This window comes from Mustelus asterias, chromosome 16, assembly GCF_964213995.1.
Source record: "Mustelus asterias chromosome 16, sMusAst1.hap1.1, whole genome shotgun sequence".
NCBI lineage: Eukaryota > Metazoa > Chordata > Chondrichthyes > Carcharhiniformes > Triakidae > Mustelus > Mustelus asterias.
The window spans coordinates 21,017,014-21,030,965 of NC_135816.1; the positions used below are offsets into that span (position 1 = coordinate 21,017,014).

Genomic DNA, 13,952 nt, shown 5'->3' on the forward strand with positions numbered 1-13,952 from the left:
TCCCACCCAGCTGGATATTGTGCAGAGGTGCTGGAGGAGGGGAATGTGGTCAACCATGTAAATAGCTGCCAGTAGGTCAAGAAGGACGAGGAGGGAACGTTCATTTGTGACTTTATTCAGAGCTGTTTGAGCACTGTGCCAGGGGGAGAAACCTAATTGGAATGATTCAACATAGAGTTTGAGGAAAGATAGGAATACATTTGTAACAGGTTTCAGGACATTGGAGAAGAAAAATAGATATTGGAAATGGTATGGTAGTTTGCAAGGGCAGTAGAGTCAAGGGTTGGGTTTTGGGTAGAAGGGTGAAGGATTAAAAGAGAGGGACAACAGCTGAAGAGAGGGAGAATCCTTGACAGTGTTGGCTAACATGGGGACCAGGAACTGAAAGATCCCACTGGTGGCCAGTGAACCTTAGTGAGCACAGAGGTGATGGGGGAATGGGACTTGGTGCCAGCTACGACAAGGACAGCAGAGTTTTGGATGACCAGAAGTTTACAGAAGGTAGCATGCAGTAGGCATTGGAATAGTCAAGTCCAGAGGTGTAATGGTATAAATGAGGGTTTCAGCAGCAGATGAGTAGAGACAGGTTTGATGTTGAGTGATGTTATGGAGATGGAAATTAGCAGTCTTAAAGATGGCAGAAATATGAGGTCGGAAGTTCTCCAAACTAAGGTTGCAGACGCATTGGCCTGAGGTTAACAACTCAGTTGGTAATGTAGGGAGTCAGTCTAAGATTGTGTAGAGAAACAGAAATGTGAGAGACTGCCATGACTTTGGATGGGAGAGGCTCTGAAAGTCAAGAATTCAACAATTTTAAGTTCATCCGACTCTTCACAATTACTGAGCCTCAATTAATTTATCTTTCTTCAGACTGTCAGCAACAGTCAGTCAGTTCTTAATTTAATTACATTGTAATGTGGCAGGCAACACATTTAGCAAAAAAGCTTTCACTCCACATAACCCCAAGTATAATTGCAGGCTGTTAATGTTGTTCAGCTATCTGTCTTCCAATAAAATTTAATAGGATACTAAAATGTCAATGGAACAAAAATAAAACTGAACATTCTGCCTTACATCGTGAATTGTTTCCTTTCCTCTGGTTTCCTCCCTCTTCATTTCAAGATCACTGCCATAACCCCCTTCATGGAACTGCGACTCTTTTGTTCTTTCCAGTTGATACCCCACCTCAAACCTCTCTTTTCTCTCTTAGCTCCTTGAGAATATCATCACCTCCTTCCTCCAGCCCACATCTTTCAAAATTTTAAACCCACTGTACTGTTTATGCACTTCTCATGTCGTGAAAACTGGGCCGGTTGTCCGTGACTAATTACCTCCATGGCTGTGACAATGATTGGGAAGAAATTTACATTTTCCCACCAGGAGGTTTCTCCTGTATGAACTCCAATTTGTCCATATTGAGACACCAACTCCCTGTGCCACACTGAAGGGTGGAATTTTCCTGTCCCGCCCGCCACGGGAATCGCAGTGGGTGCGGCGGGGGGGGGGGGGGGGGGGGGGGGGGGGGGCGGGGTTGGGGGGGAGCAGACCATGCAAATGTCTGTTGACCTCGGGCGGGATTTTCCAGTTTTGGGGCAAGCACGGACAGAAAATCCTGCCCTGTATGTTTTTAAGTTTAAGTTTATCTGTGATTGTCACAATTAGGCTTACATTAACACTGCAATGAAGTTACTGTGAAAATCCCCCAGCTGCCACACTCCGGCACCTGTTCAAGTACACTGAGGGAGAATTTATCATGGCCAATGCACCTAACCAGCATGTCTTTGGGCTGTGGAGGAAACCAGAGCACTCGGAGGAAACCCATGTGGACATGGGGAGAATGTACAAACTCTGCGCAGACAGTTTCCCAAGCCGGGAATCGAACCTGGGCACCACTGTGCCAACTGATGCCCATTGGGCATCACTCTTAAAGAATTCACTTCAGAATTTTCATCCTCTCCTCAGTCTTGACTTTGCTCAACTCAACCTTTGCGATATCCTCAAACCCCACGTGTTCTTGTCTCAGACACTGTCCTTGTGTATTCCCCCTCCATCTGTCTCATGATTGATGCCACAATCAGATTAACTGTTGTTCCATGCTAGTTGAACAGAGAGAGCTAGTTGTTAATCAAAAGTATGTTATTGCCCCTGTTAAAGTAGTAAAAGGAGGAATTTGTCACAAACATTCATATAACCAAGGTAATTTCTTGCCCGCTGTAATCCATTCTCAAATTCCTGATATCTCTTCCCATCCTCAAAACCTACCTTTTCAATAAAACTTTCCAGAATTTATCTAAATGCCTGCATTCATGGTGTTGTGGGAAATGTACCACTGAGTCAGGCTTGAAGGTTTCAAGAATACAGTTTTATTTTAACGAAGCTTCGTGGAGAAAAGGCACTACAAGCAGCAAACCTTCTCTCAATGAGACAATAGGAGTGGTCCATCTTTATACCTTTTACACAATAGATGGACTGGACATCTAGCCATTACCACATTGTTGTAATCAAGTAGGTGATCGATCATTAACACATCGTTATAGACAAATACAGACAGATACAGACATGAACATCGCATTGTCTTATGAATGGATACATTTCCTACGTCAGTGGCTATCAATGGTTTTAGTTTCAGCCTATTCATATAGTAATTTACAGTAATTGGTTTTCCTGCAGTTCTGTATTCCCGATTCCACCTGTAGCTAATCTCATTATCTACCCCTATTGTCCTTATCCTTAAGCCCTGGCTGGCCTCCTGTAGGATTTGATTCCTGCATGTTTAACTTTGAATAGCTGTCTGTCCTTTATGTTTTAATCTCAGGTGGCTGTCTGTACTGAAAATCAGTGCCTGTTTAATGCCTCTTTCCCAGATGATTGTTTGTGTGTCAGGCAACCATCTTATGTGTACCCATCTGTACATGTTTCCCCCTTCAATGGGACCTGCTCCCTTATCTGTTGTGGAATACATTGTGACCTTTTTTTACATTGAAAGCATTGTGTAATTGCACACATTTTGGGACCTAAAGGGGCAATTTAGCATGACCAACCCACTTAACTTGCACATCTTTGGACTGTGGGAGGAAACCAGAGCACTCGGGGGCGACATGGTGGCACAGTGGATAGGACTGCTGCCTCACAGCACCAGGGACCCGGGTTCAATTCTAGCCTCGGGTCATTGTCTGTGTGGAGTTTGTACGTTCTCCCCGTGTCTGCGTGGGTTTCCTCCGCTTGGTCTGGTTTCCTCTGCATGCTCCGGTTTCCTCCCACAGTCCAAAGATGTGCAGGTTAGGTTGATTAGCCATGCTAAATTGCCCCTTAGTACCAGGGATACTAGCAAGGTAAATATGTGGGGTTACGGGGATAGGTGGGATTGTTGTCAGTGCAGGCTTGATGGGCTGAATGGCCTCCTTCTGCACTGTAGAGATTCTATAAAGAAATGACGAGGAACCCACAGAGACACGGGAAGAATGTGCAAACTCCACACAGACAGTCACCCAAGGCCTAAATCGAACCCAGATCCCTGGTGCTGTGAGGTCGCAGTGCTAACCACTGTGCCATTGTGCCCCCCAAATTGTGATACAGCTTAGAGCTTCTTTATTTGAATGATTTGTCCTTAAGCTTAAATTGTAATGGATATTCAGATTTTATCAGTTGCCTCAAATTTATAAAGTACGCTTATTGCTTGGCGAATAAAAGTTCTTCCATCATCAAAATCATTACATTCACTTCAATCACTGAAATGAGTCATAAATGTAAGAAAATACATTTTATTGATAAGGACACCGTAGAACCATAGAAGGGGGACAGTCGTCTTGAGTACCTATGACATATCTTTTGAAGAGTTACTTCATTTAGTACCACATTCCAACTTCACTGCACAATTCTGCAAATTAGACCACTTCAACTAAATGTCCAATTGTTCTTTGGAAGTTGTGATGGATTCTGATTCTGCACACTCGCAGTGAGTGCATTCCTGTTCAGAACAGTCCTCTGTGTGAAGAAATGCCTTCTTGTTTCCACTTTAGTTCTTTTATCAACTCTTTTACATCTCTGATCTCTGTTAACCAACCCACTTGCCAGAAGAAAGTTTCTCCCAAAACCCCTCATCATTTTGAATAACTCTATTAGAACTCCCTTAACCTTCCTTGCTCTAAGGAGAACAATCCCAATTTTTCCACATAACTGAATTCCCTCATCCCTGGTATGGTCTTGGGTAACCTGTACCCTCTGAAATGCATTGAAATAGTTCCTAAGGTGTAGTGCCCCAGAATCATCCACAATATTCCACCTGAGACCTCCCCAGTGATTTCTAAAGATTTTACATGACTTCCTTGTTTGTTTATTCAATGTCCCTATTTACAAACCAAGTATCTAATGCACTTTCTAAATTGCCTTATCAACTTGTCCTCTCAACTGAGGTGAGTCAGTTGGGCAAGGAATTGCTGTCAAATGCCGCAAATTTATCTTGATAATTTGAGAAAGGAGAGAAGAGCGTATTGAAGGATCAGAAGTAAACCAAAACACATTGGTGTTGTGTGTAAGCTGGAGAGGTACTTCTTTTATTAGCCTCCCCAAAACTGGGCTGTAACTTACCCTGAGGCAGATTGCCAGGAGGGATTTTTCCAGTCGGAATATATCTATGAATGGATGTGAGAGCCTCCATTCATTTGTCTCAAGTTATATTCTGAAAACACACACTTCGGCAGATCAATAAGTCTGTATAAATAGGAAAGAAGGTCATGTTCACACTAACAGACGGGGTGGGGAAGATGGGGTGGGGGGTGATATTTTGCATCCGTCTGGCTTCAACAGAAGCCTGTTCTTGGTCTTTACTGCTGTTCGGAATATTATATCAGGTGTCATCTGGAGACGTTGGCTCATTAACAGCAGATGAGTCCTGTTAAAGGATGTTTTAGAGCACAGGCTCCGGAAGGTGAGGCCTCTGAATTGTAATATAAAATCATTGTCATCGTCTTTTAATTTTCCTGGTAGATGTTGGAAGAGCAAATGTTAACTTCGATTGAATGAGAGTTCTGGCATCATTAACTGAGATGTAACGCATAAAGAAGAAATTGGAGAGAGCAAAATTATAGGTCCTTGCGGTCCGTTTTATGGTTATGAAACATGAAAAGTGATAGTATCAAATCTTATGAAGCTTATAAAATCAATTGTAGCTGAATGCATAGACTTTCAGTGTCCAACCCGTCTCACAATTTACTCCTTTTTTGTAAAATCCCAGTAGACTATTCATTCCCATTATGAAGCTCCAATAGGTAAAATCTCTTAATTTCACTTTCACAGTGTAGGATTCCATATAAAAGTATTGCATTTAACCTAGTTATCCAGTCTATAATGAGCAGCACATTAATGCAGATGCTCGCCCCCATAGAACACTGATATAAAGCAGCACATTCTGAAGTCTGATGCCTCCTGTAAAAGGTGCGCTTTTGCTTTTGAGTTTTTCTCTTAAGTGCACTGATGAATAAATTATTTACTATACCGAGGTCCACAAATTTGTAGATCGAAGATTACTTTTCCTTTTCTGAAGCTCATAGAAATGTAGACTTTGCTGCGCACTGCCCCCTAAATAATTCAGCTACAATGGCAGAGGAACATCACAATTCCAAAACGTTACAGTTGACCTCACGGTAACTTGCATTTGCTCTGTGTTGCGGAAGGAGAAGCTGCCCAGTGGTATCCCCAGTTAGAGTGTGAATTTTACACTGACACAATGTTCATTCCATGTACCATCTCACCTTGGTTGTGGGAATTGCTCTGGTCATTTCAAATACCATTTTCAAAAGAGCCATTACTGTCCCAGTATAAATGGTTCTTTCATTTATGTCCACGCTGGTCTGCTAATTCCTGTACTCAACCATGCAATTGACTGCAAAGAGGGTCTGGGAATAAGAGCACCAGCAGGCGGTCAAGTGACAGGGGCAGAGGTAGATTTGACTTTGTGCGATAAAATGTAAATTGATAGCTCATTTTACATCTTTTCCAGTTTTTATTCCCCTTGAATGAACCTGGGAGAGATGGTGCAAAATGTCTGCCAATTTACTACCATTCATTTTACACAATAGCACGAAGTCAAAATCTACCCCACTGTTCTTACACACTACTTAATAGTTGGATGGCAAATTGCATTGATGGAGGTCTGATGGATGGGTGGCACGATAGCACAGTGGTTAGCACTGCTGCTTCACAGTGCCAGGGACGTGGGTTCGATTCCCGGCTTGGGTCACTGTCTGTGTGGAGTTTGCACATTCTCCCTGTGTCTGCATGGGTTTCTTCCGGGTGCTCTGGTTTCCTCCCACAGTCTGAAAGACATGCTGGTTAGGTGCATTGACCTGAACAGGCACCGAACTGTGGCGAGCAGGGGGATTTAAAAGTAAAGTTTATTTATCAGTGTCATAAGTAGGCTTACATTCATACTGCAAGGGAGTTACTGTGAAAATCCCCTAGTCGTCGCACTCCGGCACCTGTTCAGGTACACTGAGGGTGAATTTAGCATGGCTAATCCACCTAACCAGCACGTCTTTCAGAGTATGGGAGAAAACCGAAGCACCCAGAGGAAACCCACGCAGACATGAGGAGAATGTGTAGACTCCGCACAGACAGTCACCCAAGCCGGGAATCGAACCCGGCTCCCTAACACTGTTAGGCAGCACTGCTAACCACTTTGCCACTGTGCCTCTCGTGACTTGCTCATTAATAGGTGGATGGAAAGTTGCATTGATGGAGGGATGAAAGTATTTCCTGAATTGCATTCACAGGTTAAGCTAATTGGCTGAAGGGGAAAACCAATAAAAGTAAAGTTATCCCCAAAATGGAATTAGAAAATTCTGCTCCATGTACACCTGTCTGACTGCATTTAGGGGCTTTTTATTTTTTGTACTTTCTATTTGTGACTGGCCAGTGTATAGGGAGGACTAACATGAAATGAGTGAGCTTGGCAGACTTCAGTGCACAGAAGTCTCAATAGAAAAGATTAACCTTCCAATTTCCTCCTATAAAGTATTAATTTGAGAGAAAATTGACACACCGAAGGAGGTAGGCTGTAGGTCAGGATTACGTCCATGTGGATTAATTGAACCGATCAGTCAATTTAACACAGGAGTTCCCATGGGTGACAAGTTAAGTGATTTCTGCTGCTTTCCACTCTTGGGCCTGTTGAGCTCACTCTTGATAGTGAGAAAGATGCACAGAGCTCTGATAGAGTTCTGAAATGGCTACTGTTCCAGATATTGCAAACAAAATGTAAGCGACTTGAACAAAAATAGCATTGTTGCTTCACATCGTTCCTCCGAAGGAAACCTCCTGCTTGTATCAAACTGTTTCCGCGCACAAAGAATGAAAATTGTTCAGCAGGTAAAGGCAATATTTTATTCTGACTTTCAGGTCTCAATATTTTTCTTTCAGAGCACAAAGCATCACAGTGGCTAGCAGTGTCGACAATTCTATCCTCATCAGCTACTTTCTTGGCATTGATAGTGATTCCCATTCGTATGCAAGGCTATCAGAGGCCTCGGGGATCATAGCCTGGCAGCCTTAGGGAGGGAATTGGTGCAAGACTCAAAGAAAAGTGACAGCGGCTTTGGAAACTGTGACAAGCTGGTAAGATTAAAATGAGATTCTCGCATGCGAGATCACTTTATTTATCAGACCGTTTATTTTCAATGTTCCTAGCCCTAATATTCCTTTACTTTTCATGTTTTTTGTTGCCATACGTGAGACTATGCACAAGATGGCATCATATAACTTAATGTAGCTGAAGTGGCAAATGTAGCTCATCTTCTTGAAGGGAAAATTGATGATTGCATGCATAAAGAATAAGGCACACTGGACTATGCTATAAGGTGATAAAATATCTGTGGGTTCAGACAGTACTTTAAAATTTCCAAAAAGCTCTAAACTTTGGCATGGATTATGGCTTTGAAGACTAGCTCACAATAGTTAAGTGGAAATTTGAATATGAAGGAGTCAGCAAATTAAAAAAAACGTTATTTTTAACTCGGGCTCCAGAGATGTGATGTTTTATTTTCCCATTCAGGACAAATACTGTGATTCTCCCTAAGTCCTGTGGCACGGATAGGGGTTTTTTCACGCTCTGGAGGCTGAGGGAAGCTATATCATATCTTCCATCCCTGGCATAGTTGGCTATGCATCCAGGAATTTGCATCACCATCCATAGTGATTCTATAACAATGTTCAAGAGGCATCTGGGTAGATACATGAATAGGCAGGGAGTAGAGGGACATGGACCACGTAGAGGCAAGAAAATATTAGATTAGAGAGGTATCTGTGTCGGCACAGACTTTGTGGGCCGAAGGACCTGTTCCTGTGCTGTACTATTCTTTGTTCTTTCTAAATTTATTATGATGGGGCAGGCTTGATGGTGCGCGCCCCACCACCATACCTGGGTGCCATATTGAAAAAGCACCTGACGTCACTGACCCAGCATTGAAGAATGGATTTGGACCTCCAGAAGAAAGAAGATAGACTTTCAGGAAGATTCTGATGCTGGAAGATGAATGAAACTGAAGCTGAAAAATCCACCTGATAGATGTTCCCCTCCTGCCCCCACCCCCGGTCCAGGATCCAGGGTTGCTGGTAGCCTCCATCCCAAACCCCAACAGCAGCCCCAAACCTTGTCCTGACTTCTGCAAGTCATCTTGGGCCAGACGTGTTCCAGACTGGTGTATTTTCCCACTGGCGGCATGGAGAATCGGCATGGGGGAAAGATTCTGGTTGGGCCATCATCTGCGTTCCATTAGCGGGATGCAGATTGGTCTCACGCCAGCCTCCAGGGGATTCCTGATCTGCCATGGCGGCAGCAGCGGAAGGTCCCGCTGTAATTTCACACTGGGGTGGAAATTGATTTTTGGGTCTCCTGCTGAATTCTCGACCCCTGCCCACTATTGACCCTGATGTGGAGATGCCGGCGTTGGACTGGGGTAAGCACAGTAAGAAGTCTCACAACACCAGGTTAAAGTCCAACAGGTCTATTTGGTACCACAAGCCACAAGCTTTTGGAGCGCTGCCCCTTCATCAGGTGAGTGGGAGTTCTGTTCACAAACAGGGCATATAAAGACACAAACTCAATTTACAAAATAATGGTTGGAATGCGAGTCTTTAAAGGTCTTAAAGGTACAGGCAATGTGAGTGGCGAGAGGGTTAAGCGCAGGTTAAAGAGATGTGTATTGTCTCCAGCCAGGACAGTTAGTGAGATTTTGAAAGTACAGGCAAGTCGTGGGGGTTGATCTGGCTTGTGCTACCAAATAAACCTGTTGGACTTTAACCTGGAGTTGTGAGTCTTCTTGCTATTGATCCTGCCAGTGGTGGCATGGGATAATTCCACCCAGTATCTTGTGTGTATTCATTAAAGAGAAAGCAAAATTACTTGAGGTACACAATCATCTATTGGAAACAACTTACTCTGTTTTGCGCACAATAAGAGAATATGAAACGTGGCGACTGTTACAGAGGCAAATGTGGCAGTCAATTCGTGCACTAAAAATATCTCACAAGCATCCACGACAGATATTGACCATGATTAATTAATCTGTTGATGCTGTCTTTGAGGAAGGAATGCCATCAAAACAGAGGGTTTGCTTAATGCCAAGATATGTCCAGAAGATGTAGAGCCCATGAACAATTAAGACCTCTATAACAGTTTATCTGAAGGATGGCATTTTTAAACAATGCAATGTGATGTCAGCATTGCATTGGAGTGTCACCTTGTTATGTGCTAAAGTCATAAAGTGAAATCCACAATATTCTGACTCAAGACAAGAATTCAATCAACAGAGCTAAATAATTAAAAATGGTGCAATTGGTTGCTATGCTGTAGGTTCACTTCTGGACCCATAGTTTGATCTTGTCCATACTGAGAAGTAATCTTGACCCTGTTCTAAATAAGCACTTTTTTTTTTACACAACTCCCTATTATCTCACTAGGCCAGAAGAATTACTGTAAATAATTGTCCAGTGATGCAGTACCAGCTACTGTTGTCAGATTATATTTTGTGATAACCGACCTGGAAGCACTTGGTGCTGACAGTGAAGGAACAATAGACAGTGAAGGAACAATATAAGTACATATCCATTTGCACAGGGTTTGATGGATTAAAAAAAAAACTCTCCAAAATAAATAAACCCATCAAGTTGATAATAAAAGTGACTCTCTCATTGACAACGCACGCTTGCATAGGTGTCAGCTGTGGCATCATTCCTGCTTCTCAGCCATAAGGCTGTGAATTGAAGTCCCACTATACGGCCTTGAGCACAGATTATTTGCTGATTGCCTAGTGCAGTATTGAAAGAGTGCTGGACTGTTAGATGTTAAAATCAGATTCTATCTTCCCTCTCAAGTGGATATAAAAAATCTGGGGGGGAATTTTCCCGTTCCACGGGAATCGGAATGGGTGAGGGGCGCACCATGGAAAGGTCCATTGACCTTGGGCAGGATTTTCCAGGTTTTGGGTGAGCACGGCCTGAAAACCCCTGCCCCTGATGGCACTGTTTTGAAGAAGAACAGGGGCATTCTTTGTGCTGTCATGGTCAATACTTGCGCTTCAACAAATATCATTAAAAAATGAATGATCATATTGTTTTTTGTGGGAGCTTCCTATGTACAAATTGACTTCTGGATTTCCCTATATTACAATGACTACTACATGTCAAAACAACTTCAATGACTGTAAAATATGTTAAGGCATCTTGAGGTTGTACAAGATGCTGTTCTACAAATTCTTCCTGTTCAGTAATATTTTGTGGATGAGCTTGTAAGATTACATTTTAGAGCCCATGATAGGGAATGCCGCCAGGTATTCTATGGGGAGAATAAATTTGATGAGTGTGAGGAGGCGGTGGCGTAGTGGCATTGTCGCTGGACTAGTAATCCAGGGACCCAGGTTCAAATCCCACCATGGCAGATGGTGAAATTTGAATTCAATAAAAAACATCTGGAATTAAATGTCTAATGATGACCATGATACCATTGTTGATTGTCGTAAAAACCCATCTTGTTCACTAATGTTCCTTGGGGAAGGAAATCTGCCGTCCTTACGTGGTCTGGCTACATTTGCCTCTAGATCCACAGCAATGTGGTTGATTCTCACATGTCCTCTGAAATGGAGGCAGTGAGGGATGGGCAATAAATGCTGACCCAGCCTGTGACACCCACATCGCAAATGAATGAAAAATCAGTCAAATAGCCTTTCTACAATCAACAGAATTAAGCAATCTCACCACCTATCCATTAGATTAAAACCCTGCAATCCAGCCTGATCCAGTCATGACTGGTGGTGGACAATTAAACACCTAACTGGAAGATTTGGCCGCACAAGTATCCCCATCCTCAATGGTGGGGGAGGTCAGCACATCAGTGCAAAAGACAAGACTTGCAAACACCTTGAGCCAGAAGTGCCAAGTGGATGATCCATCTCAGCCTCCTCCAGAGGTCCCCAGCATCACAAATGCCAGCCTTCAGCCAATTCAATTCATTCCATGTGATATCCAGAAATGGCTGACGGCACTGGATGCTGCAAAGACTACTTGCCTCGACAACATTCCAATAATAGCACTGAAGACTTGTGCTCCAGAACGAGCAGTGCCTTTTGCTAAACTGTTCCAATGCAGCTACAAAACTGGCAATGTGGAAAAATGCCCAGATATTACCTGTCCTCTCAGGACAAATCCAATCTGGTTAATTACCGCCACAGCTGTCTACTCTCAATCATTAGCAAAGTGATGGAATGTGTCATTGGCACGACTGTCAAACAGCACTTACACTGTAAAAACCTGCCCATCACTGTTTGGGAGTCACCCAGCTCTTCAGCTCATTCTAAACTTGGTCAAATATGGACAAACGAGCTTAATTTGAGGTGTGCTGAAAATGAGTGCCCTTGACATCAAGCCTGTATTTGACCAAGAATGGCAACAAGGAGGCCTAGAAATCTCGAGTCATTGGGAATAAGGGGAAAACTCTTCACTGGGGGGGTTGGAATCATACCTCATGGAAAGGATATTTCCTCTCATGGGTGAGTCCAGAATTAGGGAGCACTGCTTTCAAATTAGGTGTCTCCCATTTCGGACAGAGATGAAAATAATTTTTTCTCTCGGGGTTTGTGAAGGCAGAAGGCTGTGGAGGTCACTGAATATTTTTAAGGCAGAGGTAGATAGATCCTTGTTAGGCGAGGTAATCAAAGGTTTGGTTTGATTTGATTTATTATTGTCACATGTATTAACATACAGTGAAAAATATTGTTTCTTGCGCGCTGGACAAAACATACTGTTCATAGAGAAGGAAACAAGAGAGTGCAGAGTCATGTGTTACAGTCATAGCTAGGGTGTAGAGAAAGATCAACTTAATGCAAGGTAAGTCCATTCAAAAGTCTGACAGCAGCAGGGAAGAAGCTGTTCTTGAGTCGGTTGGTACGTGACCTCAGACTTTTGTATCTTTTTCCCGAAGGAAGAAAGTGGAAGACAGAATGTCCAGGGTGCGTGGGGTCCTTAATTATGCTGGCTGCTTTGCCGAGGCAGCAGGAAGTGTAGACAGAGTCAATGGATGGGAGGCTGGTTTGCGTGATGGATTGGGCTACATTCACGACCTTTTGTAGTTTCTTATGGTCTTGGGCAGAGCAGGAGCCATACCAAGCTGTGGTACAACCAGAAAGAATGATTTCTATGATGCATCTGTAAAAGTTGGTGAGAGTCGTAGCTGACATGCCAAATTTCCTTAGTCTTCTAAGAAAGTAGAGGTTTTGGTGGGCTTTCTTAACTATAGTGTCGGCATGGGGGGACCAGGACAGGTTGTTGGTGATCTGGACACCTAAAATCTTGAAGCTCTCGATCCTTTCTACTTCGCCCCCGTTGATGCAGACAGGGGCATGTTCTCCTCTACGCTTCCTGAAGTTGATGACAATCACCTTCATTTTGTTGACATTGAGGGAGAGATTATTGTTGCCGCACCAGTTCACCAGATTCTCTATCTCATTCCTGTACTCTGTCTCGTCATTGTTTGAGATTCGACCCAATATGGTGGTGTTGTCAGCAAACTTGAAAATTGAATTGAAGGGGAATTTGGCCACACAGTCAAGGTGTATAAGGAGTATAGTAGGGGACTGAGAACACAGCCTTGTGGGGCACCGGTGTTGAGGATGATTGTGGAGGAGGTGTTGTTGCCTATCCTCACTGATTGTGGTCTGTGAGTTAGGACGTTCAGGATCCAGTCGCAGAGGGAGGTGCTGAGGCCCAGACACCGGAGTTTGGAGATGAGCTTCGTGGGAATAACAGTGTTGAAGGCTGAGCTGTAGTCAATAAATAGGAGTCTGACATAGGTGTCCTTGTTATCTAGGTGTTCCAGGGTTGAGTGCAGGGCCAGGGGAGGTTAAGGGGAGGCAATAGCCTAGTAGTATTATCACTAGACTATTAATCCAGAAACTCAGCTAATGTTCTGGGGACCTGGGTTCGAATCTCGCCATGGCAAATGGTGGAATTTGAATTCAAGAAAGCAATCTGGAATTAAGAATCTCCTGATGACCATGAAATCATTGTCGATTGTCGGAAAAAGCCATCTGGTTCATTAATGCCCTTTAGGGAAGGAAATCTGCCATCCTTATCTGGTCTATCCTACATGTGACTCCAGAGCCATAACAATGTGGTTGACTCTCAACTCCCCTCCAAGCGCAAACAGGGATGGGCAATAAATGCTGGCTGGCCAGCGACGCCCATGTCCCCAGAATGAATAAAAAAAATATCAGGGATAGATGGAAATGTGGTAGGGTTCTGAAGACTGTGGAGGAACAGAGAGATCTTGGGGTCCATATCCACAGATCTCTAAAGGTTGCCACTCAAGTGGATAGAGCTGTGAAGAAGGCCTATAGTGTGTTAGCTTTTATTAACAGGGGGTTGGAGTTTAAGAGCCGTGGGGTTATGCTGCAACTCTACAGGAC

General features: G+C 43.5%; 1 protein-coding gene across 1 annotated transcript in view; it reads left to right on the plus strand.

The window, feature by feature from the left end:
- The window catches only part of LOC144505046 (teneurin-2-like), a 2,673,959-nt gene that overhangs the window by 512,274 nt on the left and 2,147,733 nt on the right, over positions 1-13,952 (plus strand). Inside the window, exon 6 of the mRNA XM_078230751.1 lies at positions 7,417-7,611. The gene's annotated coding sequence lies outside the window, so the exon portion shown is untranslated. The remainder of the gene's footprint in view (positions 1-7,416; positions 7,612-13,952) is intronic.